Source organism: Martes martes (genome assembly GCF_963455335.1).
Source record: "Martes martes genome assembly, chromosome: 12".
Lineage (NCBI taxonomy): Eukaryota > Metazoa > Chordata > Mammalia > Carnivora > Mustelidae > Martes > Martes martes.
The window spans coordinates 81,256,121-81,283,251 of record NC_137900.1 but is presented as its reverse complement, the minus strand read 5'-3'; the positions used below and the strand labels follow the sequence as shown (position 1 = coordinate 81,283,251).

General features: G+C 46.5%; 1 protein-coding gene across 1 annotated transcript in view; it reads left to right on the top strand.

Annotated features, from left to right (window-relative positions):
- Nucleotides 1-27,131, top strand: part of BRINP1 (BMP/retinoic acid inducible neural specific 1) — a gene marked incomplete at both ends in the record, with an annotated part of 123,696 nt that overhangs the window by 31,121 nt on the left and 65,444 nt on the right. The window lies entirely within an intron of this gene.

Here is a 27,131-nt window from a genome sequence, read left to right as displayed (position 1 = left end):
TCCATCCCCGAACCACGGCTGTGTCCATCACCTTCCTTTTCTGTCCCTTCATGCTGGTGGCTCTAGTCCTCATGGCCTAGACACACTGTGGCTTTACTCACGTGTGTCCTCCATTTGCTGAAATCCTAGGCAGACTTCGAGGCCTGGCTGCATGCTTCCTCTTCTGGAAGTCTCCTTTCACACCCTCCTGCTCTTGCAGAATCTGGCGACTCTCACTAGCTCTATTGTTGGGGCCGTTATATATCGCTTTGTGCTACTCTTAGCTGGGGCCGGTTCTTGGCACCAGATTGCCTTTAAGGACAGCAAGTGTGTTGTTTTTCCTTGTGTGTTGAGTGCGTTATACCTAGTAGATGCTCAGTGAGTGAAATAAAGAAGGAATGAGGGGGGAATGATTAGACATTGCACTGAGGTGTGAGATCCCTGGCTCAGTTAGACCCACTCAGTAATGACTATGAAATCCCAACAGGGCTGAACGCAACAGAATCAGAATTTCTAGACATCTTACTCATACCTCCCCTAGTTAAAGCTAAGACATCCTTTCTCTTCTATATGTCACCATACATTCATTGCTCTAAAATTAATTTTCCATACACTTGCTTGGGTCCAGAAAAGTCTCTCTCGAGATCATCTACCATTTTCCTTATGTTGGACATTTTATTTTATTGCTGTCTTTTCAAAATTATAACCAAGGCTGTTACGATCCTCTTTGTGCACATAGCATTTTTCTTCTTCTGAATTATTTCCTTAGGATGGATTCCCAGGAGGAGGATGATTAGGGCAAAGTATATGAACACTCTTATAGGCCTCATTAATTTTGACCCCACTAATTCAGAATTTGTGCTGATTTGGGTAGGTAGTGAGCTTTCCTTTATCCTCTCCTCAAAAGGAAAATTGCTAGATAATAAACTGATATAAACACAGTTTCCAAGGTGCTCTTGACAACATTTCAAGCAAACATTTTCAGCATTTTTTTGCATACGTCTTTTTCTTGCCTACGGAACTTCCTTATAACTTATTCTCAGCAGTTCATTAGTGCAGGCTTTCAATGACCGACACACATTTCCACCTTTTTCTACCCAATTGGTGTGAACGAGACATCAGCCACCTGGGAAGAATGTCCTACTGGTTCCATTTGCTAAACATGTATGGAGCATATGTTGCTTGCTGGCTACTATTTGAGGTGCTGAAGACACTGGTGAGTAAGGCATGGTCCTTCCTCTCTAGGAGCTCAAGTCTGGTAAGGGAGACTGGCGGTGCAGTGGGTCAGAGACAGGGCCGATGCATGGACACAGTACTCTGGCAGCCTCTCAGAGGGCCAGGGGCCAGGGCAGAAGTCTCATGGGTGATCATATAGCTGAGCTGAGTTGCAAAGGAATGGGAATTTGCCAATCAAAGACTTTACATTTTTAATTTTCAAAAAAATTTTAAAGATTTTATTTATTTGTCAGAGAGAGAGAAAGAGTGCAAACAGGGGGCAGTGGCTGGCACCAGGAGATGAGCCTGATGCAGGACTCCATCCCAGGACCCTGGGACCATGCCCTGAGCCAAAGGCAGATGCTTAACCGGCTGAGCCACCCAGGCGCCCCCCCAACCAAAGACTTTAAATGGGGACATATGTTTCCATTACTGTATGCATTAGACATGTCTGTTTGTTTCCAACTATGTAATGCGTCAGGCCTTTCATGCATTTGGACTGAATCTTCCCTCAACGACTTGTGTTTGCATTGTTTGGGGTTGTTTCTCTCCTGGGCAAAGAACTCTGGGAGTTCTTAAGGAGAGGAGAGTTCTAGGCTTGGATCTGTTGTTGATTTGCTCTGAGCCCTAGCCAATCAGTCTATCTTTCTGAGTCTCAGTGTTCTCATCCATAAAATGGGAATCCTTAGTTGGGTTAATGTGAGAATAAAAGAGTCGATTGACAGAAAAGTGCTTTATATTAAAACAAAAGGATGCAAGGTAAGTGGATTTGTCTTACTCAGTTCATACAGGGTCTCCCTTAGCTCTCAGGAGCGGCTAACCCGTCTCTTCTTTCAAGCTCCCCATTGGAGCAGAGTCGCAAGTTGGAGCAGAGTCGCAAATATAATCTATGGAATGTGAAAATGATTTTCTAAATAAGCTCTCTATGAGGCCAGGAAAAAAAATGCCAAACAAAATCAGCAAACAATCAGTCAGGGAGGCAGTGCTGCCTGTAACTGTGTGGGGAATGGTTCACTGCTCAGGAAAATTAGGCTCTAAATACAGACCGTTGCCCTCAGTGCTGTGGGGCTGTGTGGGAGGGATGGAGGGAGCCGGAGGGGCAGAGTGGGGACTCGGGAGTCAGCAGTCCCTCGAGGGGCATGGGGTAGTATCCAGGACCAACTTGGAGTTGTAGGTCCAGGAGAAATTCCCAGAGAAGGAGAGGAACAAAGAACAAGATCTGGCCACCAGTCCCTAGCGCGGGGCTGAGGCAAAGGACTCGGGTGCAGCTTCATTCATTACAGACCAGCATCAGTGAGTTGCCAGCTGCCAGAAAGTTCTTTCCCCCGACCTTTACTGAGATAAAATTAACAACTAGAAATTGCATATATGTAAAACGTACAACATGATGTTTTGATATACATATACATTAGGAAATGATTACCCAATTAAGGTAATGAAAATATCTATCACCTCATATAATTACCATTTTGGGGGGGGAGACAAATTAATATTTGCTCTTTCAGCAAATTTCGAGTAGACAACACATTGTTAGTAACGGGAGGCCCTGGGCTGTACATTAGGTCTACCGAAGTTATTTATCCTGAGTAAGAGAAAAATTTATGCCCTGTGGCCAACATTCTCCCATGTCCTCCACAGCTAGCCCCTGACAACCACCGTTCTACTCTCTGCTTCTGTGAAAGTTCCTTAAGCAGGGGTTGGTGACCTCCTTTTCAAATATGTCAAACAAGGGAACTGGGGGGTACATGAGGAGTGGGAGGTGGGGGTGGCTGTCCTCACGGTGATCTCTGAGATCTTTGTCGTAGATGCCATTTTTACTGCCTTGAGAGATTCCTGGTATGCTTACATTTCTGGAACCTTCTTCCATCTCTGAAAAGTGATAGTCTTTTTGTCCTAGCTCAAAAGGCAAAGAACCTAATTCTAACCATCAGACACTCGCCGTTGACCTCCATTAATCAGTACCACTCAGTTCGGACCTTGTAAATGGCTTTGGGCTTTCTCTCTGGTTCTGTCATGGTAGGCTCTGCTCTTGGAATCAGAGGCATGCCGATATATATTTAACCACTGTTCCCTGTGTTTAATAGCCCTTAACAATGCACACGCCCCTCCCCCTACGGTGCTCTCTGATTATTCACAGTTGCCGATTTCCGTGATGGAAATAGTCCCACCTTCAGGCTACTGACTTGATGTCACTAGTCGTGAAGTGAGCTAGGCAGCGATGCAGTCAGCTCTCACGCACCAGGAAGAGCTGACCTTTGCCACCTGGTGCCCAGAACCGCATTCTCCGCTTCCTTGATGGAGGTGTCATTGAACCTAGTCCTTTGCAGAAGTCAGTCTCCTGGGAGAAGGGGCAAAGAAGGAGAAGATATGAGAAGAAGTAAAAAACAGAGACAGGAAATAATTCATATGTCCTTCGACAGGTGAATGGACAAACCAACAGTGGTGCATCCAAATAATTATGAAGGAAATCCAGAAGGGGAAAATGTGTGTTTGCAGAGCAATGGGGCATGTCGATAGCATTTAGAATGGGCGTAGCCTCTGATTCAGCAATGCCCTCTCTCAGTATCTTTCCATGGAGAAAACATGCACCTGTGGGACTGGGAGTTACGGCCCAGGGTGTTTGTTGCCAGATGCTTGTAAAAGAATGGTGAAAATACTAGAAGTGGCCCAGATATCCACTAGTAGATGAAGGCGTAAATGCACCATGGCTTATTGATAGTGTAGAACACTCTGTAATTAAAAAGAATAAAGTGCAACTATTCTGTTGATGTAAACAATTCTATAGGGGGTTCTGTTGGGACAAAAAGCAAGTTACAGAACATTCCACAGAGCAGTGTTCCCCACATGTATTAAACACACCCGCTTGTGCCCACACAAAGCGATGTATTTTTTAAGAGTGTATTTATACACACGTAAACGTAGAAAGAAAAATCAGGAAGCTTTTAGCATGATAATGGCGATTATCTATAATTAAAACCTTTTTTAAAACAAAGAAACTGCATTCACATATTGCTTGGCCAATTAAACATAAATGAACCGTCATTAGGAAATATTATGATGGAAACTTATGGACCTTGTTTAGGATGTGTTCAGGAGAGTACCCAATTAAGATCACTGTTCTAGATATTTCGGGAAAATGAGTCCTCCGGTAAGGATGTTTTGTCTGGCTGCCATGAGGGGAAGGCATGAAAGGGAAGGAAAGGAAAGGAATGGCCAGTGAGGAAGACAAGATAACCTATAAGGAAGGGAAGGAGACAGTCGTAAAGAAACAGTGAAAGGAAACAGACCCTGGAGGAGAGGGAAGAGGTGAGTGGAAGTCTGTGATCTCTCTGTCCCCATCTAGTAGAGAGTGCTCCATCAGTAAGAGGTGCCTACAGACTCACAACTCTTGCGTTAGGATTAATAGCTCCAGCCAACGCTCGGGAAACAGCACAGCAGGTGTGACTGGGGACTTGGTCCTTGTGAGGATGTACATCTCACGGTGTGAGGTGACCTGGTCCCAAAGCCCCCAGGATGCTGCATTGGACCTGCCCAACACCATGTCTGTTTCAGGATTAGTCTTGGAGGGCCTATCATATTGACTGTGCATGAAACTCGCCCCTCGCTTCTTAGACTCATTTAATTTCATCAGAATAGAGTGCCTTCATGGTCTTACTGGGCTCAGCATACGGTTCACGAGCAACTACTGTGTTTGGGGCACTATGATGAACAGGGAGAGAGATAAATGGAACGAGGTTTGAACCCTAAAGGTGCAAGTCCACAGTTCGGTGGGAGTCAGGACTATATACACAACCCAAGGAGGGACAGAGTAACAAGGGCCAGAGAGATGACTCGGTGCAAACAAACTACAGAGCTTCCTTCTTGGTTGGAAGGGGTCCTGTTCATTTGAAGTTGGACTTTTATAAGCCCAAATTATTTATTAAAAGAAAAAAGAGTTTTCTTTTTAGCTATGTATTATGAACTCCAACCATCAAGAGATCAAATACTGAAATAATTTAAGGTCTGGAATCAGACAGATCTGAGTTCAAATCCCAGCTCTGGTTTTACTTATGAGTGACCTTGAGCAAGTCACTTTCCTGTCTAAGCCTCCATTCTCTTGTATATAAATGGAGACAGGATTTAACCCACGAGGTTATTATAAACAGTAAATAGTGATAGTGTAATTACATAACTTAGTACAGTGTATGTTTGTGTGTATGTATGCTACACATGTGTTTGTATATATGTACGTTACACATGTGTTTTATTCTTACATGTGCTATACATGTACATGTATACACATGTTTATCACCATGTACAGCATGTACATGGTGTGTGTATGCATTAGTAATTTAGAAGATCTTCCAAAGTAATTGCCGAATTTACTCTCTGTGACTTGGAGCCACCTCTTGAAGCTTGACGATTCCGACAAGTTCACATACCTTTCTGAGCCCCAGTTTCCTAGCTCCTGGAGTGGGGATTCAGTAGGTCCTGTGCCCATTTTCTCATTTGGGACCTGGGGCTGACCTGGGAGGTAGGCAGGGTTGGAACCACCCCTCCCATTCCACGGAGGAGGACACACTGGTGGGACTTTGCCAGGGCTGCCCAGGAAAAGAACGTGAGCTCTTTCAGCTCTGCGCGTGGGGTCTCCCAGATCAGGGCCAGCGGAGGTCCAGTCCAGTGAGACGAATTCAGACCCATCCAGCTCTATCCACTGGCGGAAGCACACGGGCTCGCCAAGTTTCTCTGTAACGTCTACCAAATCCATTTCTTAGTCATCGTGGTAGAATCGCTTATCTCTGTTTGCTCCTAGAGTTTGCTTCTCCCTCCTGTGCCCTCATATCCCAGTGCCCTGCTTTCCAGGGCTGGGTCACTCAAGGCCAGAAGAGGGAAGCTGGCTTCTCTCTCTGCCCTCATTCCCTGTGACACACACTCTCTATCTCCGTGAGCGGGGGAACACCTGCCACTTAGAGAACACAGGCCTCGGAGGGGAGGGGCGGGGAGGGCAGAGGTATCCTTGGCTGGGCAATCTGGGAAATGACCCAGGATAAGCAGAATGTGATTGACTCAGTAGCCTGAGGTTGCTGGTCACATTCACTCCCCACTTTTAGCCTGCCAGCCGGCTACCATCTGCTATAGACCTAGACCTCCAACATCAACCCATCTGAGTTCGCATTTTGAGAGTCAGTTTCCACTGTCTGTCAAGCCCCGAGAGTACAGAGGTGGAGGTGACTGTCCCAGGGAAGCTCTTCCTCCGGGGAGGAACGTAAGCAGCGGACAAATAGGATGAAAGGGTTGCAAAGAGATTGGACCCGGCTGGGCGACGACCTTGGACAAGGAACGTAACCTCTTGGAGCCTGATGTTTTTGAATCTTCATCTTGGCCTTTTGGCTGGAACAGTCGAATGAGATCATATTGAAAGCACATGGTTCAGAGCAAGTGGTCAGTGATCTGTATCTAGGAATGAGTACTAAGGAGTTTGTCGTAAAAACAGGTTCAGTTGGAGAGGCAGCGGGGATATCGGAGATCTGAACGTGTTCCTGGAGGAAGCAGCTCCTCGCGGACCTTGCACGACGAACGGGACCGAGTGCTCCAGTCCTGCATGCCTTTTGACCCCACCCCACCCCTCCCCCGTGGTTTTCAGTTCAGCTTCCATGCCTTGCTCACAAGGCTCCCCACCCCTGGGACTGCTGTATCCTCCTTCTTTGCTCACTCGAATCCTCACGATCCCCCACACCCGGCGAAATCCTGTCCTTCCGTTTGCCATGGGAATTTCTGTGGCCTCATGTTGCATTCGATGAAGACTCCCCCCAAGTTCATGCTCATTTTCCCTTCGTCTGTTTCACGGGATCCTAGTATGTACTGACAAGGAACGCTGTCATGGAGCGATGGGGAAATATTATCCAAACCTTTGGTTTTATGGATGGGGAAACTGAGTCCCAGAGAGGAGAAACATCCAGCATGCCTACATGGACAGCACTCTCGGATGATAGAGCCAGACACGGGATCCTGCATTCATTTTGTTTTCCAGAGTTTTCTAAGTTTTGTATCCCCTTAACATAGATTATAAATTTCAGGAGGGTCTGACTATTAAATTTCTACCCAACAGGCAGTGGGTGCTGACAGCTGCTAGGATCCTGCTCAGGCCCCGAAGCCCCTGCTGCTGGTGTGATTCCAGCTCCCACTTTTGCAGGGGACCAGGAAATCGTGCGTACTTTCCTCCCTGGTCTACGCTCTCTGACCTAACACTGTCTAAGGACAGAGCGCCTACACAGCAAGATTTAGCTCAAATCACTTCTGTTTTTACTATAAATATAAGTAAATAGAAATACAGACTACCCTGAGTTATTGAATGAAGAGAGGCAGCAGGAACACTTGTGCAGAGAAGGGTCTGCTTCTGTGATGTGGCCCCTGGGGCCAGCTTGGCCACCAGGGAAGCTGGCCCTTCATGTCTATTGTTAGAACAGGAACCGGTGTGGGGGAAAAAAAAAATGCTTGGAAGTAGCAAGTTCAACACCGACAGAGCCTGTGTCCCCTTGGGACTGTCCCACCATCCACATGGTGCCTAAGTAGCTGGCTTTCCTTCTCCTTGGAGCTGGCCTGTTAGGACTTGCAGTGGTGTCCCAAGGCATCCTCCCCCATCTCCGTGTGTGTGTGTGTGTGCGTGTGTGTGTGTGACTGTTTTATCCACTCTCAGGAATTCAGCATGGGTCATTCACACGCTCTTTTCAACCTGATGTCCCAGAACAGCAACCTCAACAAGGTGTCACTTGGAAAGGCTATATATATATATATATATAATATCTTTTAAAAATAACTTCCCCCAACTTCTTATTTTGGAAAAATCAATTTTTTGAAACTTTTTTTTAAAGTAAAAAAAAAAAATTAGAAAAATTTTAAAAACGAGAGAAAAGGAGAATCAACAGCGACGTGTACTTTACCTGGATTTGAAAATCATTAACGTTCTGCTACATCTGTTTCCTCTCTCTCTCCCAGTAAATGGAGTCTTTTGTAGCTTTAGGAGACTTTGTGCCACCAACTGGGACAAAGAAAATCCTTTTGCTAGCATCACTTTGCTGGGGAATCTGCAGCCAGAGAAAGCTTTCTCTAAATTGACTATCTCATTATGTGATTCTCCTGTTGGTGACTTTCATTGCCTCTTCATTATCCCCAAGGTGAAACCTAAGCATATATGTTTTCAACTCCCTTTGTGATCTGCCCCGTGCCCGTCTTTCTAGAATCTTCTCATACTATATCCACCCAGTCCTCTACCCGACACCTACCTGATTGTCTCTAAACTTTTCTTAATCATTTTAGACACATCACGTTCTCTCTCACCTGTGGGCTACCCCCTCTTCCTGAAATACTCCTTTTCCTCCTGTACCTCTGGCTAAATATTTCTTCAGGTATCTGTTTACATTTCACTTCCTCCAGGAAACCTTCAGGGAAGCCCCTGGATTAGGTCAGATGCCAAAGCCATGTAAATCCCATTACCCACTGTACTTCCCCCACCAAAGACCTTACCCTACCGTAACGTAGTTTATGATACTAATTTGTTTCTGTTGTTTACTCTGTCTTCCGGATAGACTGTAAATCCTGCTGGGCAAGGGCCTTGTCCGTTTCTCCCAGCCATACCAACACCAGTTTCTGGCTCATTTCTTAGTGAATCGTAGACATACATTGGTTGGTTGAATACATCTTCTCTTGGAAAGTGAGTAGATGGGCGCCTCGGTGGCTCAGTTGGCTGAGGGTCCAACTCTTGACTTCAGCTCAGGGCATGATCAGAGGGTCATGAGATCCCTGGGACAGGCTTCTAGCTGGGTGTGGCATCTGTTTAAAATTCTCTCTCTCCCTCTCCCTTTGCCCCTCTCCCGCATCACTTGCCCGACACCCGCTCTTTATTAGCGTGCTCTCTCTCTCTCTCTCTCAAACAAATCTTAACAAAAAGAGAGTAGAACGATATCAATAATATTTCCCACCCAGATCTCTCTCCCCAACTCCAGATTTGTATGTCCAGCTTCACGCTGGACATCTCCCATGGGTGTCGGGTAGACACGTCCATATATTATGTCCAAAATCATACTGCTGACCGCCCCTCCCAGTCACCAGCCACATTCCTCCTGCCCATCGCTTCCCCATCTCAGTTCATACAAGTTCTACATTTCCAGTTGCTCAAGCAAAAACCCTTTGTCTTCCTTGACTCCCTTTGTTCCCTCTCACCCCTCCTCTAATCCAATAAGAAATCTTACCTTGGCTACTTTGAAAATATAAATCCCGAATCGGACCCTCTCTTCTCTCCTCTACTGTTACTCCCTCCTCTCTGTCCCAGACGATGCAGATGCTGCCCGCATAGTCTTGCTGCTTCTACCGCTCAACTTCTATCTTCAACGCGGAGTGAGCTTTGGAAAACCCAAGTTCGTTCATGTCACTTACTGAGCCCAGGGCCCTGCAATAGCTCCCATTCCTTTCAGAATGAAAACCAACATCATCCCAGAGGTCAGGAAGGTCTTGTGTGGTCAGAACCCCGTTTTCTCTCTGACATTACCTCCTACTACTCCCTGCCTGTCCCTCATTGCTCTGTTGTCACCAGCTCTTCTAGGGTCCCCACTGCTTGGAAAGGTCTTTTGCCTGGTGTCGACACACAAGAGCTCGCCCTCCATCTGCTTCTAATCTTTTCTCAGTGAAACCCATGTTGATTGTCCTGTTTGAGATTGGACCCTCTTCTCCCAACCCTCCATTCCCCCTTAACCTGTCCCACTTTCTCCTTGTTTCCGTGATATTTATCACTTCTTATTTTCACCGCTTAAACATGTTTTTTCCAGGTCTCCTGCTAGAAAAGAAATTTCATAAGGGAAGGAAGGATCTATGGATGATTCGTGCACAGATATATCTCAAGCGCTTAGACTCGTGTCTGATTCTTACTAAATCTTTGCTGCTGTATGCATGAATGGATTAATGACATGTTGAATGAATGCATGCATGAAGGAATGAATGGTGGAACAAAATGGAGAGAGCAGAGTTCAAGTTTACGTGTACCTGGAGTCTCCTGGCTCTCCTGGCTCTCCTGGCTCTCCTGGCCTGGCTCCTATGGCCTCTGTGGCCTCGTACAAGTCCTATAACCCATGGAGCCTTATTTCTACATTAAAAAAAAAAAATGGAGTAAATAAAACTTCTCTACACATAGGGCGGCTTTGAGGATTAAACTCAGGTATTTGAAATGTGCTTTGCAAACTGGAAGGCACTGTATAAATGTTAGTTTAAAAGGAGGAGGGAGGAAAAAAGGAAAAAAAAAAAAAAAGAATAGAAATCACAAAGTAAGAGTGACCAGCGGGGAATGGCATGAGCAAACTCCCGAGATCCCAGTGCAAGCACTGGAGGGGATAAGACATCGGTAAAAATGAAGTAGAAGACACTCAGGCTAAAAATGCTTCATGCCCTCGAGGAAGGGGAGGGTGAATCATCCCAAGAGCTTTTACAAGGAATCTAGAGATTGCAAGTCGCTACATCCAGTGTTGAGCCACTGTTGTGTTTGATGGGGACAAAGCCCACCCGGAAAAGAAATTGTCATCCAGAGTCATGAGAGGGGCAGGTGCCTGCTTTGGGAAGGCAGAGGAGGAAAGGACAGTGACAATAAGATAATAGCCCTTGTGGGCGGGTCTATGTGGCCAGCCCTTTACATACATTTTCTCTAAAAGGGACCTTTTCTGTGTAGGAAAGAGGCCCAGAGACGTTGTTTTGTGACTGCTGCAAAGCCACACGGCTGATTAGAAGCAGAGTCAGTATTGGAACCCGCCCTGACTTGATTTCCAGGCCGGTCCTCTTTCTCCTAAATTTTCGTGATGCGCCTCTTTTGCTTTAAGATAGAGGAGTAAGGGACGTCTCCCTAAGTTAAATCGGGTTTTATTGGGGTCTTGATGGATGGGATTTGGACAGGTGAATTCCTTCATGTCTTCAACAAATATTTACGGAGCCGCTACTAAGCATCGGGCACAGGTCATAGGCTCCTTCAGGGAGCCATCCAATGAACACAGTGGCATCCTTGTTCTGGAGTTTATGCGGTGGCGGGGCAGTGGGCTGAGGCCGGGAAGAGCACTATGGGGAGGAAGATAATCGAGTGCGAACAAATGGACGGACGAGATACTTGCAGACAGTGACACGGTTGCGGTAAGTAAATGAAAATCACGCCGTGTAATGGGGGCTAGTTTAGCCTGGTGGCCAGAGATTGGTTGGTGCCTGAGCTTTGGACGATGAGGGGGCCGCACAGCGAGATTCGAGGGAAGGGCGCCCCCTGCAGGCCAGAGAGGCATGGACGGTCAAGGCATCTGGGTCTGTGGGAGGACAGAACGAGGACACTGCGTGGGGTGCAGTCAATGGGAGAAGAAGGGTAGACAGATAAGCAGTCAGTTCATAGAAGCTCTGGTCGGGAATTTTGATTTTGCGTTAATGAGAACACTTTCTTTGTTCGCACTCTTTGTTCACTTGGCTCACCTTCTCAGTGCCTTTGCTGGACCCTTCTCTTTTCAGGGGTCTCAGTCCTTGTGCCTCTCTTCTCTACCCATACCCACATTTCGATGATTTCTTCTGTTCTTCTTTTCTCTGGTGGCTTTACAGAATCCATCCTGATGATTTGCTTTTATATCCCCAGCCTGGACCCCTCCCCTGGGCTCCAGATGTCTATACCTGGCTATTTAATCACCTTCTTTAATGTGTCATATCAAAGTCTGAATTCTTGGTTTCTCCTTTCAAACGTGTTCCTCCACCAACAGTCCCATTTTCATCTGACCCACTTATTTGTACCCCAAGCCAAAAGCCTCCAGGATTCTCATCTTCCCTTCACACCCTCCACCCACAGATGCTCTAGATTTCACGGACGACACGCGTCTCCGCTATTCTTGCCCACCTGACCAGCACGAGCCTCCTCCAGGCCACCGTGAGCGTTCATCCCGACTGCCCCTGCGGCCACCTAGTGCCATCCCTGCTTCCGACCGTGTCACGCCCCGCCTTCCACTCTTGTTCACAAAGCAGCGGGCCGATGTTCTGAAACATGACTCCTAGTCTGTCTTGTTTCTCAGATCCCTCCAGTGGTTTTTCATTGCATTTAATACGAAATCCAGAGTCCCACGATGGCCCACCACGACCTCCTTCGTTGTGGTCTCTCCTGCCTCTCCCTGCGGCCCTCTCCACCCTGTCTTTCTGTCATTAGTCAAACACTTTCCGTTCTTACAGCATCGGGCATTTGGTAGTCGCTTTCCCCTTTCCTGGGGCAGGTCTCAGCCTCCTTTACCTTCCCTACGTCTCTGGGTTTTGTTTCATTACGAAACTTTCCACTGCCTCCCTATAAAAATAGGTCCTCTCCACCCCTGTCACTTTCCGTCCCTTTACCTTATTTTATTTTTCCATGTGACTCACCACTGTCTGGCATTTCATTGCATAAACATCAGTTTCTTAACTGACTGGTTCTCCTTTGAGAACGGGAGCTTGACAAGAGCAATACTTTGCCTGTCCTTTTCACTGCTGTGTCCTGCATTTAGAAGCCTGCCTTGAGCATAGTAGGAGTTTTAATACAATATTGACTGAAGAAATGAATAGATGGGAAGTCTGGGAGTCAGCCGATGGTGACGAGAGAGACACAGTCATTCTCGTTCCAAAAATTTCAGAACCTACTACATACCAGGCCTGGAGCTAGGTTCTAAGAGTACCCAGAACAAGCATCCTTTCCTCCCTTCATTCTCATGCAGAATGAATCCTGTACCAGAGACAGAAGTAAATGGGCAATTTCAGTACAAGGTAATCCGTGTTTTGATTGGAGAAGGGCAAAGTGTTATTGATGAGTGAGAATGCCTGTCTGGAGGTCAGAGTGGGTTTGTATATTTGCTGGAGCTTCATAAAGAATAAACCTTAAAAAGAAAGAAAGAAAGAAAGAAAGAAAGAAAGAAATCTGTCTGTCTACTCACTGGGCTGGGGGGGGGATTAGGAGTCAAAAAGAAGCAAGTAGGCGGGAGAGGCCGTGAAAGGCATTCTGCTCAGAATTAAGAAGTCTGGGCTGCATTTTAGGTAGTGATTAGTCTCTGAGTGTTCATAAAAATGGAAGGGAAAAGTGAAGGTGGGCGATAGTATTATGGATGGGTCCACTGAGAGGTTACATTGGAGTAGAGCAAGGACAGAGTGGCCAAGGACGAGCCGGACGTCTGAAGTTTAACTCTGGCCATGAGGCGTCTTGAATAGGAATCCAGAGCGTTTCCTGCGTATTTTGTAGACAGTGGGGACTCATTGCCGGGTCCCCAACAAGGTGGAGGAGACGGCATGAGCCAAACCCACCGTTCTGGAAGATAATTCTGGCTGTGGGGTGTGGAGGAATTCCAGAGGCCGGGGCACCAGGTGGGTGGTATTTTCACCTCTGTGTGTCTTGGCTAAGGATCTTGTTTCATTCCATCTTGAGGGTTCGTTCTCTGGACTTATTAGTCGAGCTCCTGATTGGACAATGGAAACAGGAAAGCACAAGGGTGTTAAGGATTAATTCCAAAATCCCCCCTCTCTGAGGCTTTAATTGCCACCTCTGCCTACGCCTGGGGCTGGGTGCAGTAATAAATGGAAACAGGAAGTCACTAAGGCTTGGGCAGTTTGGAAAAAGGGCCTAAGGTAACTTGCCAGGCTCTGGGGGTAGGAGGGGGAGGGTTGGCAGCGAAATGGTCTGATCGTAGGGGGTGCCTAAAAACAGGAGTTTCTCAGGGCTGGGAAGGAGAGAGCCGTTCATCCACTCATTCATACTGCCTTGATTTATTTAAGAATTATGTATTGGGCACTTTATAAGTTTTAGGAATGTCCTAGAGCTGAACAAAATAGGAACTGTCTCAGCACTGTCTAGTGGAGAGGGTGACAGTACAATCATCACACAAGTTCATCTGTGCTCACCGTGTTCACTGGTTGGGGGGCCCAGAGCTGGCTGGGGCAGTCAGAGAGTTTCCTCTAGAAGTCACCTTCTGGCTGAGGCCCAGTACACTGAAAAACCATGGACTAGAAGGGGAGGGAAGAGAAAGTAGTCCAAGATAGAGGAGACCTCAAAGGGCCCTTCAGTCCAGGGGTTCTCTGTTTTACTCTAGAAGGTTCACCCAGGAGTCCATTAAAAAGGCAAAGACAGAGACTCTGATTTGTTAAGTTTAAGTGAGCTACTGCTTCTGTATTTTTTTAATGATTTTATTTATTTATTTATTTATTTATTTATTTATTTATTTGAGAAAGAGAGCACCTGCATGGGTGGAGGGAGCAGCAGAGGGAGAGGAACAGAGGAGGAACAGAGAAGGAGAGGGAAAGAATGTCAAGCAGACGCCCCACAGAGTGTGGAGCCTGACCTGGGGCTGGATCTCAGGGCCCTAAGACCATGACCTGAGCCGAAACCAAGAGTCAGATGCTTAACGGACTGAGCCACCCAGGCGCTCCTTGTTTCTGGATCTTAACATGCATTCCCACCAAATTCTGATGCACCCCAACAGAAATTCTCTGGGGATGAGGTGGGCAGAATCCTGTCTCATCCCTCACTACGCAGCCCTTCACACCAGGGAGCCCAGTTTGAAAACTCTCAGACTCAATTTTATTGGTCCATATGGACCTCCCTTCCCAAAGCACGCGGGAGAAGTTCTCTTGGGCAAAAGATTTATTGGAATATTGTCATCTGTGTTTTCCCCAGAAAAATGCAAGTTCTTGGTCTGTATTGTTCACTGCTCTAGCCCCAGCCCCTAAAATAAAGACTGAATCTTGGTAGCTATTCCCCAACAAACAAAGCGGCAAAGACTTATTTGAAAGACTGAGTTAACGAAGCAAGCGTTTCATGTAAGTGAAAATTTGGAGGCCACAAATCCAATCCGGCTGTCCATTTTACAGGTGGGGAAAGTGAAATCCAAAAAGAATTCATTATTGTCTATGCTGATCCGATTTACTGTGTTAGAGAGTAGAGTTAACAACGCCTTTGCTCGATACCCAGTGCCTGTTCCTATAGACCTACTGTCAGCCTTGAAGGAAGCCAAAATATTGGCAGCAGCTTGCTGAAAATGCAGGAGGGAGGTAAGAAATGCAAGGTGGTTTAGGAACAGTTTATATAAATTCACAGACGGGAGGTTCACAGTGGGTAGTTAGCTTGGTAGACAGAATTTTGAGTTGAAAAGTGTAAACCGAATCTGGTGTGCATACAATGTTAAAACCGGATGGAGGTTTTTGAACCTGGAGTTCTTTATCTGTAAAATGGGGATGGTCATAGATATGTCCCAGGTGGTGTTTCTATTAATGCAAAACACCTGGCTCATATGAGGTCACCAAAATTATTTATGCTGACGCATATGGATCAGAGGAATCCAGCATGTCCAGGATTGGAAAACAGATATTACTCGTGGCCAAGTCTATCAATATAGGTAGATAAGCACCCTCACACAAGGTGGGGGCGGGGCTCTTTTGGAAAGTACCAAGTCAACTTGTGGAAGGATGGTCCCTATGCTTTCATGAGGTGGCCACTGAAATGCCTTTCTCCCCAGGAAAACTAACATTTGCTAGTTGCTTGCGGGGGCACCAAAAAAGAACCCCAATACCATTTGATGAAGAAGAACCATTTTTTAGGTGCTTTACAGGAACAAATAGAATTAAAATTTAGAGTGTAGGGGTGGCTGTGGAATAGACCAGGGGTTTGGCACCCGTCTGAGTGTTTTGAAGTTTCATGCAACTAACTCAAAACTCAGACAAAAGCAAAAACAACTGAGTAGGTAATGTCTTCCGTATCGATCACCCGTCATCCCGGGGCTTATGTGAGACTCACATACCTGTCAGTGGTTAACATTTCTGGTTCCAGATTGAACCATTTCCGGTTCAGCTGGGCACTCGGGTCGCCTGGTCGGGTAAATACAGCAACAACACTTCTCAGCCACCTGGCAGGTTCTGAATCCCTCCTGTAAGCATCTCCGTCAGTCAGTTATTCAGGTTCTGCTTTGGTCTCTACCAACAGGAGCCTCCTTAATTCTCAGGGCGACCTGGTCTATTCTGATTAGTTCTATCAGTCAGAGAGAGCTTGCTGCCTCGAGTGGGGCTTTATCGTGCCGTCACCTCTTCCTGGTCGGTAACTTAGAGCCCTCGGAACCATGCTGTCATGGCATTGCAACTCCTCGGGTTCCAACAACTAGGAAAAGTGGTGGGATCTGCTTCTTCTTGTGGTGTTGGGCAATCAGGTACCTCTGGGAATGACTTCAACCCTCCCAGATAGTGTGGGTGTTTTTGTGTTTTTTTTTTTTAACATTGCATATATCAAGTCAATTACCTTGTTTAATCATCAAGTCATAAATTCCACGTGAAACATGTTTATTTTCTTAACTCAGGTGTGATCTGGGCATTTTTTTTTTATATCAGTTCCGTCTAATTTGTATTTAAATAATGACTTTGTTGTTTAGGTTTAAAGGTGCTCCAAGCAGGGTGTGTGAGAAAACATCCTTGTTTTCTAATTTGCTTTGGCCCAGGAGTTTAAAAATATTTTTAGGGTATGGGAATCTTGTTGTCAAACACACACATACACAAGTGTACACACACACACACACACACGCACACACACATAGAATTTACTGATCTATCTGTTGGAGTAGCTTAATCTATAAATCTTTGATCTGGTCTCCTTGATTATTTCCTTAAAATACATTATGTGACTGGCCTAGTCAATGGGTTAGATCAGGGTCAGCAAACTTTCTGTAAAAGCCAGATAGTAAATAGCAAATATTTTATACTTTGTGGGGTCTCTGTTGCAGCTACTAAACTCTGTCACATTGTCTGAAAGCAGTCACAGATAATTCACAAACAAATGAACATCACTGTGTCCCAATAAAATTTTATTTACAAAACAGACAGAGTGACACATTTGATCTGTGGGGCACAGTTTACTGTAGTCTGAGTTAAATCTTATTTGAGGACTTTGGTATATCTAAGTTGAATCAAGGAAGGCTTTAGACCCCCAATTTATTTATTTATTTTTTATTTTATTTTTTTTAAAGATTTTATCCATTCATTTGACAGACACAGAGTGCAAGCAGGGGAAGGAGCAGGCAGAGGGAGAGGGAGAAGCAGGCTCCCGCAGAGCAGGGAGCCCAACGCAGGACTCAATCCTGGGACCCCAGGACTATGACACAAGCTGAAGGCAGATGCCCACCTAGGCGTCCCAGATCCCTATTTCTTGATATAGAACCAGAAACTGGGTGAATGTGTGTTGAATGAGTTAAGGAAAAAGCTCTTTCTTAACTAGTTTAAAATAAGGACAGGGAAGCTTTCTATATAGGGAAACAAAAGAAGGACCTCGCTGGGAGTGTGGTTTTGGGGAAAGCTCTGAGATTGCATCGTGCTCGCTAATACCAAAATATTTTAATAAGGAAGCAATTGGCAATTACACGCAGTATTACTTGCCGGGGAAGTTGTTCATCTTTTTTTTTTTTTTTTCTCTCCCAAAAATATGCGCCAATGCAGAAGGAAATGGGCAGAGGTCTGGCTGTGCGAGACCTGGATTTGAAAACCCAGCTCTGTCACTGACAGCTGTGTGTCCCTGGAAAATTATCTCCCCCATCAGACTCTCCGTGTTTCCATCTAAAGATTGAAGGCCATATACGAAGACGTTCTCCGTGGTCCCTTGGAGCTCTCAAATTTTGTGGACTGAAAGAGAAAATTCATATAATTGCAATGTTTAATGGGATTTATGATAATTGAAGAATAATTGCCGCTCCAAACTTTTATTAATCTATATTTAGTTATGAGTCATGCTTTCACAATAGATGCTTTGGAAATAAGCAGAGAGACAAATTGAGTAAACAGAATTTTAAATATTTTATTTATATGCAGTTTGCATAATCCCTGGAGCCCACGAGCATATTAAGATCATTTAAAATATCCATTAAAAGTTATGTGTTATGCGACAAACTCCCCTTTTAGAATGCCTTGCCAAAGGATAAATGCTAACATTTATTGAGTAGCTACTACTGCCAGATTAATTGCATTCATTATGCTTGATCCTTCCAGCAATGCTGAGAGGTAAGTACTAGAATTCCTATCGCACCGATAGAAGATCAGAGACTCCGAGGAATTTGCAAAGAATTGCTCAGCTGACGAAAGGCTTGATGCTCAATTAGAGCTGGGCCTTTCTGACCCTAAAGTCTGTGTTCCTTCCAGATGCCATCACATCTTCAAAACAGACCTGTTCTGTGGCCGTTATTGCTGGTGCTCAGTGGAATGAGCTGTTTGCATTTCCCTGAGGTCCTCTATCCCATTCTTCTGCAGAGCATCAGCAAGGTGTCTTAGAAGTAAGCATGTGCACCTGTCCTCCACTGACATGGTGACACCCAAGTGGGCAGAGGAGGGGGAAGCAGCAAGAAACAAGGAGGACCCTGCGTCCACTGGCCGAGAATCAGGCCATTGGCATTTCTGTCCCAGCCCTCGCACGGGTTTGTCAAGTGGCCATCACCAGCCTGGGCCTCAGTTTCCCCCATTTGTGATGGTGATGGAAATACTCCCCCTCCTCCAGGTTGTTGGAAGGATAAAGGGCATGATGACATAGCTTTGTAAAGGACCAAGTCACCTATAGACCCCACACGATGGAGGTGATGAGCTGGGGCAGTGGGTCAGGACAGAAGAGGCTGAATCTGAGATCAGACACCCAGATTCGAGTCCCTCCTGCTGCCAGTGTTGTGTGTCTTCAGGCAAACCTTTTTCTCTCCTGTCCTTTAGTTGCCTCATTTGGGAAATGACAGGAATACCCTTGGTTGATGCTCCATTCTGTTCCATTCTGATGTTTTGGATGTCTCGGCAACGAGATGGCCTAGGCGATCGAGGGCATCTCAGGGAAATAGATGAGCCATTTGGAGTCCATAAAGCAAGTGCATTCTAAGCTGCTTTTGCCCGCCATGGATTCCCATGACCCTCACTGCACCCCTGCCCTTAGTAACGGGGCTCCACGAAGAACCCCACTTGCGTTTTAGGAAATGGTCCATTTCTATAAGACTTGGGCCATTCCAGTGTGCTTGTGTGTTTCTAGTCTTCTCAGGTTTCTACTCCATGAGAAGCCTGGAGCCCCATTCCAAGATGCTTCTCCTGGATTCTCTGAACTTTATTCCCAGAAAGCCTTCAGAACTGCTGCTGGGTTGGTATAAAAATTAAAATGCCATTACTTAGGTGAACACATTTGGAAAGCAGAAAGGCTTATATACACATCGTAAGCAAGGATTATTTTATCCTCCACTGTTAAGTCAGTGCCTTATAATTAAAACGAACCCGTTCACAATCATGTTTTCGGGGAGTTTTATCCTTCTCTTCCTCTCCTCACCCTTCTGGCACCGAATTGCCCCAGAGACCCACTTGACGGAGACCCACTTGACGCCCTGATTCCTCGGCTGCCCCCCTCGCTTCTGTCCTGGGGCATGGAGACAATGGGGGATTTGTCTCCGGCATCCTAGTTAAGATGCATCATTTCCATTTCACATACACCCTTGGTTTCACCTTTCCCTGAGGTGGCTGGGGATCGTGCGGGGAGAGACTGGGAATGGCAGGCGGGGGAAATGCGCTCGGACTTGCTCTCTCTCTGTCTGGTTCAGTGACTTCTTCTCCTTACGCTCCTCCTTGGTAGTTCTCCTTGCCCATCTCTGGGGACAACTGGCTGCTCGCAGGGGTCCCAGATCCCTCTACCCCTCACCACGCAGACACTCAGAGGCCTGTTTTTATTCAACTTCCAAATGATGAGTTAATACAATCAATCAGATTAGCCACCCAGGGATAAGCACCCTGATCAGTTATGCTATCCACAAACATTTATCGGGGGTGCAGTGTCTAGAGCATATTCAAAAATATAGCCCTGAGTTAAGTCAGAACTCTAGAGAGCCACATATTTGGACGATAACACACTCGACTCTCATTGAGTTGCTCTTCTGAATGATGTTTCTGGCAAATGCTCTTGGCTACCTGGGCATTCGTTATTGCTAATAGTATCAAGCACTGGTGTATCACCAACCAGCATCACCTACGTCCATCTATTTATTTATTTATTTGACAGACAGAGATCACAAGTAGGCAGAGAGGCAGGCAGAGAGAGAGGGGGAAGCAGGCTTTCCACCATGCAGAGAGTCCAATGTGGGGCTCGATCCCAGGACCCTGAGATCAGGACCTGACCCGAAGGCAGAGGCTCAACCCACTGAGCCACCCAGGTGCCCCATGTCTATCTCTTGATGAGAAACCATGGGAGATGTTTGTGTCTTATTGTGGCCTCTGGGAAATGTGTGTTTCTTTCACAACTTTGCACAACTGCTCTGTTATCTTCTTTTTTTTTAAAGATTTTATTTATTTATTTGGCAGACAGAGATCACAAGTGGGCAGAGAGGCAGGAGAGAGAGAGAGGGAAGCAGGCTCCCTGCTGGGCAGAGAGCCCAATGTGGGGCTCGATCCCAGGACCCTGAGATCATGACCTGAGCCTAAGGCAGCGGCTTAACCCACTGAGCCACACAGGTGCCCCTATCTTCTTGACTCTATGGCTCTTTTGACTGTGATTCCCCTTTTCCACCGGCTGCAGGGAGGCTCGGAGGCATTTGCAATCCACCTCTATGAAGTGTTCAGGACATTATAGACTTACGTTTGTGGGTGAATTTTAACCCAAACTTGCCAATAAAATATTTTCTTCCCTTTATTTTCCCATCTTTCTGTATTTGGAAGTGTATATGGTATATGTTTTTGAAAACGAACTCCTCCAACCTTTTCAGCTGTGAAATCAGATTCAAGTCAAAACAAAACAAAAACAAACAAACATAAACAAGGGGCGCCTGGGTGGCTTAGTTGGAAGCTAAGCTTCCAACTCTTGCTTTCAGCTCGGATCTTGATCTCAGGGTCGTGAGTTCAAGCTGGGGATGAAATCTGCTTAAAAACAAAAACAAAAAACACAAGCTGCCAAACATACTCTGTAAAGAAGAGTAAAGCAACCCGTCCCTTCAGAGTTCCTCAGTGGCCTCGATTATGCAGAGGACGTTGGAGAGGAGACTCACACATAACCATAGACCGTGCTCTCCTCACACCCCCGAGAACTGAAAACTGTGATCCTATTTTATAGAAGGGGGCAAACGAAAGGGGAAATAGTATGCAGTTGAAGCATCATTATGAATGGCCTTCTGCTAGTAACAATAATAGGAAAACACCAGCAGCAACTGTCCATACCCTGCTGCGATTGACGGAAAGTTTTCTGATCACGGATTCATTGACGTCTCAGCACGATGGGGCGAGATGGCCTGGTTTCAGTCTTCACCGCTGGTGTAAGGAAACTGTCTGCCTGTCTCACAGCAGCTTATAAACTGCTGGTGCCTTTCCTACATTCAGACTCACTCCTTCTAACGGATTCGTGAGGATGAGATCTTGCCTATCCCAGATGTTCTCCCTACTGGTAATTTTAAAAAGATCGTGATTGTTTCCTTCCCTCTCCCACCGCACCACCCAGCCCCTGTTGCCCAGCTTCCCACCGGAGCCTCCCCCAGAACCAGAACAACAGTGACAATATGGACAGTAATTAAGTTTATGGAGGTTTCCTTCTAAGTACTGAGCTTCAGGATTTACCCTGATGCTCATCCTACCCTCCATGGGAGATGTGATTCCCCGGGATGACATCTATGCTTTATAGAGTGTAAGCAAAATCATTCACAATTTCACAGCTAATTGGTGGCAGAGTCGCGTTTTAATTCAGGATTTCCTCCTCCAGCGCCCAGGCTGAGAGATGCAGGGCTGAAGATCATCGAATACAATCAGCTTGTTTCCCAGGAGACTAAATACCTTCCCAAGGGCACAGAGCACAGTCTCCTGCCTGTTCCATGGCCTTTTGTCCTCAGTGTGTGCATCTGAGTGTGGTGTGTGTATGTGTGTGTGTGTAGGGGAGCACAGGGATAGTAAGGGGGGCAGGATCAGGGGGGGTCCCAGAAAGGCAGTGCTTCCTTCTGAGAAGAGAGCCTTGGCCTTATGGTTTTCTCTCCAGCCTCGTCTGAATCTGTACTGTCGGCCTCAGTCTTCATCCATCCCTGCCCACGCTGTGACCTGCCCTCCCACCTCCTGCTCCCCCAGTGGGATGGGCCTTGCTGCAGCCGCCCCATGCCTTCCATCCAGGGTCCTTTTTTAATCTCAGTCTAATTGGTTTGCCTGCCCTGCTGAGATGCTTAATTGGGCATAAGCGTATTCCACGGATCCTGTGCCATTGTGGTTCTGCCTTCTCCTCCAAGGGGAATTCACTGGCTCTGTGGGCTCAGAAGGAAAGAGAAGACTTTTCTTTTTTTCTTTCTTTCTTTTTTTTTTAATGTTGTGCTCAATTCACTGAGAACTTACATGAAATTGTTCCTGGGCCAGCAGAGCAGTTAGACAACATGACAAGCAAGGCTTTCTCCACACACACACACTCTCTCTCTCTCCCTCTCTTTTGAAGGTGGCTTATTGCAGTCGAAAGGGCACTGTGCTTGGATTCATGAGCCCTGGGCTCTAATTTCAGCTCTGCAGGTCATTCGCTCTGTGAGCTTGGGCAAATAACTTGATGTCTCTGAAATTTAGTTTTCCCATCCATGAACTGAGTGAGTTGGATTTGATGACTTACACCAAAGGAGTCATAGCGATGCTTTCAGAACAGGAGCCACATTCCCTAAGGACCAAATCTGGCCTGCTACCTGCTTTTATAAATAAAGTTTTTTTGGAACACATCTATACCCACATGTTTATGTATTGTTTACGGCTGCTCACACCACAAGGACACAGCTGAGTAGCTGTGACAGACTCTCTGGCTCCTCTTTTAGAACCTAGGTTGTGTCATTGCTGAAAGCCTTCTTTTGACTGCATACATTACTTGGAATTTAAAAATAGGACATCTTTACCAAATCCAACATAGCCTTTCAAGACCAGTGCCCACTCCATCCTATATTTTAATGTTATTTTTTTCTTCCCACCCTTCCTCTTATCTCATCTCCTCTACTTATGTGCATATCTAGGACTGCCTTCTTTCTTTTTTTTTTTTTTTTAAGATCTTATTTATTTATTTGACAGAGAGAGATCACAAGTAGGCAGAGAGGCAGGTAGAGAGAAAGGGGGAAGCAGGCTCCCTGCTGAGCAGAGAGCCCGATGCGGGGCTCGATCCCAGGACCCTGAGATTACGACCTGAGCCAAAGGCAGTGGCCTAACCCACTGAGCCACCCAGGCGCCCCTAGGACTGCCTCCTTGATGTTCCCCAAACCTAGCAAACAGTCCTACCTCGGGACCTTTGCACCTGCTCTTCCTTCTTCCTGGACGCTCTTTCACCAGTGGCCCCCTCTTCTCTTCCTCATTTTCTTCAGGTCTCTCCTTTCCTGTCTTCAGATCAAGAAGGCCTTCTCTATAACCACATCCTCACCCTACCCCTGGGCATCCTGACTGCCTTCCTTCCCCTTATTTGTCTTCACAGCACTTCTCCCCTCCGGCTTGTTACTGATTTGGTTCTTTATGAACTGTGTGCTCTCACCAAAGTTTAAGCTCCTTGACATCAGCTAATTTTTTTGCTGCTATATCCTCAGATCTGGAAAAACAGTAGATGCCCAGATTTGGAAACAAAATTCAACTGTTTCATCTCCAGTGTTGTTTAAATCCCCTTCTGAATAGGTCTAAGTGCTGGGAAGCCCTTTTACTTAGGGAACTTTGGTAAACAGTATAACGTTTTAGAATCCTGTAACTCTTCCAGTCTTTGCTCCAGCATCCCTGCGATGGCCACGAAGTCACTTAAATTCGTTCTTCGCACATTTTTAGTCTGAATTATTGGTCACTCAGAACAGAGTTGAGAGATTGAAATCCAGTAACGTGGCTAGGCACCCAAGGCCTTTCATCATGGGGTCACTGGCAACCTGTCTGCCTTTACCTCTTATCATTTACATCTCCCTCACACATGTGCACACACCCGTCTCTCTCCACCTGCCTCATCCTCCCTTTGTGCATGGGGAGTTCATTTTTCTTGAAACACCCTTCCCTTCTCTGTGGCCAAATCCCGTCCTCCCATCAAGATGGAACTGGTATAGCAGAATTCCTTGCCACCCCCATGGCCATCCCCAGGGCCACCCCTGAGCCTCTTGCAGATTGGGGCAGGACTCTTTCTTTGACTAAAATTACCATTACAAATAGCACAGCATGATTTCAGAGCTTTCCTAAACATGCACTTTCTGCCTCAAAGGTCAGAGAATTCCTTTGCATCAGGAGCCCTGTGATGCTGGAAAAAGGCAGGTGCCTGGCAGAATCAGTGCTTCCTAATCTCTCTCTCTCTTTCTCTCTCTCTCTCTCTCTCTCTCTCTCTCACACACACACACACACACACACACACATAGAGCTTCTGAGCTCTTCCCAAGTCCCCTGCTGTGTGCTTAGCCCATCAATGCATCCCCCCACTTAGGCCTTGCACCTGTCCTGTGCAGAAGGAGCTGGGGACTCAGCACCAGCTGCCTCCCTAATGTCTTCAAGGAAGCAACCGGATGGCAGGCCCTGGCTGGGTAGTTAGTGAGCATCAGAAACACAGTAGAGGCTGTGGGAGGAAGTCAGGAGGGAAGAGCGGGTCAGGGAGAGAATTGAGTCTTAAGCTTGTAATTTGATGGTGGGACTGGTAGTACCTGGTTCTATAGCTTTTACATTTTATGTCTCAGTATCTATATTAAAAGACTGATACAAGAATCCAGATACCAGTTTTCTTCTCCCAGCTCTACCACTATCCAGCTGTGTGACTTTTGGCACATTATTTAACCTCTCTGTGTGTAAATGCGCGTTGGTTTTGAAAAATGTAGTCATAGACCCGTGGAAAAAAAATAGTAATCCAAGGTCGTAAGTTATAAAACAAAGTGATTATATATATATCCGTTTGTTACACTGAAGTATGACTATTTTCTATGCACATATATAATTTCATAATTACATTTATATGTAATTTTAGAAATTTGGGGGATAAGCTGATAAGGAAAGACTCTTTTCCTCAGAAATATCTGATGGTCCTCATTGCCTTTTAAGGTCATCTCTTTCTGAGTAGCAAATTGCCTCTGTAACTTGGTGGCTTGATATAACAGTATTTATTATCTCACAGTTTTTGTGGCCTGGGTGCCTGAGTGTGGCTTCCCTGGGTGGTGTGACTCTCTCCAGGCTGTGGTTATGGGTTCAAGGCTCAGCTGGGAAGGGTCTGCCTCCCAGCTCACTGTGCGGTTACTGTTAGGACTCAGGGTCTTCTGGGATCCCAGTTCTTTGGAAGCTGCAGGCCGGGGGCTTCTCTTGGTTCCTGGCCACGTGGATCTCTCCACAGAGCATCTCACACCATGGCAGAGAGATGGAGAGAGACACACACACACACACACACACACACACACACAGAGGACAGCCAAAACGGAAGTCGAAATCTTCTGTAACTGAATCCTGGAAAGTACATTCCATCGCTTCCACATTCCATCCAGTAGAAGCAAGTCTCTGGGTCCCTTCCTGCCCACACTCAAGCAGAGGGGACTGGTTGCACAAGGGTGTGAACCCCGGGGCCTGGGGGTCGTGGAAGTCATGCCACAAGCTTCTACGTGCTCACAAGTCCCCTCTCTCTGTCCCACTTGCTCCCTCTTGTCCTCTCCCCACCCCCCAACCTGTTCGGCTCTTCCCGGATCTCACGGTCCTTCCCCCGCCCACCTGCTCTGCTCCTGCCTTTTCTTCCACGGGGAGAGCTGTTCTCCACCACGTTTCTGTCTAAAGCCTCTGTGGACTTCAGAACCATAGCTCAGTATGACCTCTTCTCTGAAGCTTCCCCTGGAGACCTGAGAAGTCGGGCTTTTCTGTGTCCTCTAGTCTTGGACTGACAACAGACTGGACACATCTTATCTTTCCTGCCAGACTGTGAGCTTCCTCAGGACGCGGGCCTGGGAAGTGTCCACCCCCCTTCCGTAGACATCAGACTTTGCACTTTCTAGGTGCTGCCTGCGAGGGTCTTAGAGGGCAGCGGATTGACTTAATAGGAACCGACGACGTGCAGGGTACTGAGCTGACTTTATTTAGAATTTCAACGGTGTTAAGAATTATGAACAGACATTCCACAAGCAGACACAGACGATAGGCTCTGAGGCTTGGGAATGTACCAATCTGAAAGTGTATTTTCAGACCCACATTCCTCTGCTTCGGGGGTCAGACCCCACCGCTGAATTACAGGGACACATTCTGGGGTGATCTCCTCCCTGTTCTGCTTCTCCTTGCTCCGTGCCCCTGCCTCCATTCGTCTCTCCCATCTTGCGGCAGGAGAGGGAGACCTTTTCATTGAACTCTGGTTCCCATCATTTATCTAGGCTGACCTCCCGTCCTCTTGGCTCGTCTGTTTTTCTCAAGGGTCTTGGGGCTTGTAGTTCAGGCCGACCAGAGCGCTGGTTGCTCCAGGAGGAGCTTCATCGTTGATAGGAACAGAGGTCATTATGAAAGCAAAAGCAGCCTGAACCACCGCCCTTCGAATTTCTACTCGTTTTCGGTTTGTATGCTCCTTGCTCATTGCCCGTGAACCTTTAATGATTTTCCTGTCTGGGAATTTGTGAGGATATGAAGTTATAAAACTCTCTTTCACACTGGATTAGTACCCGGCAGTTTCCGAAGGTGTTCTCACAGCCGCTGTTTCATGTGATCTGTGCACCAGCAGGAAGAAGGAGATAATATTAATTGGATTTTATAGATAAGGAGATATAAGTCCAGAGACGTGACAAGCTTTGCCCGGGATGGCCCCGCATCGCTTGCGAGAGGCAGAGTGAGATTGGACTCCCAGGTTGAAGGTCTTCAGTCTCGATCGCTTTCATCGTTGGCGAAGGGAAGAATGGAAGTTCTCCCGAATGTCACCTGCGACATAGCTTTATTAATTCCAAATGGCAAATGCTCACGGAGTGCATGTTAAAATGGTAAATAAAACCACCTCCGGGCTAATTATCTGATTTGGG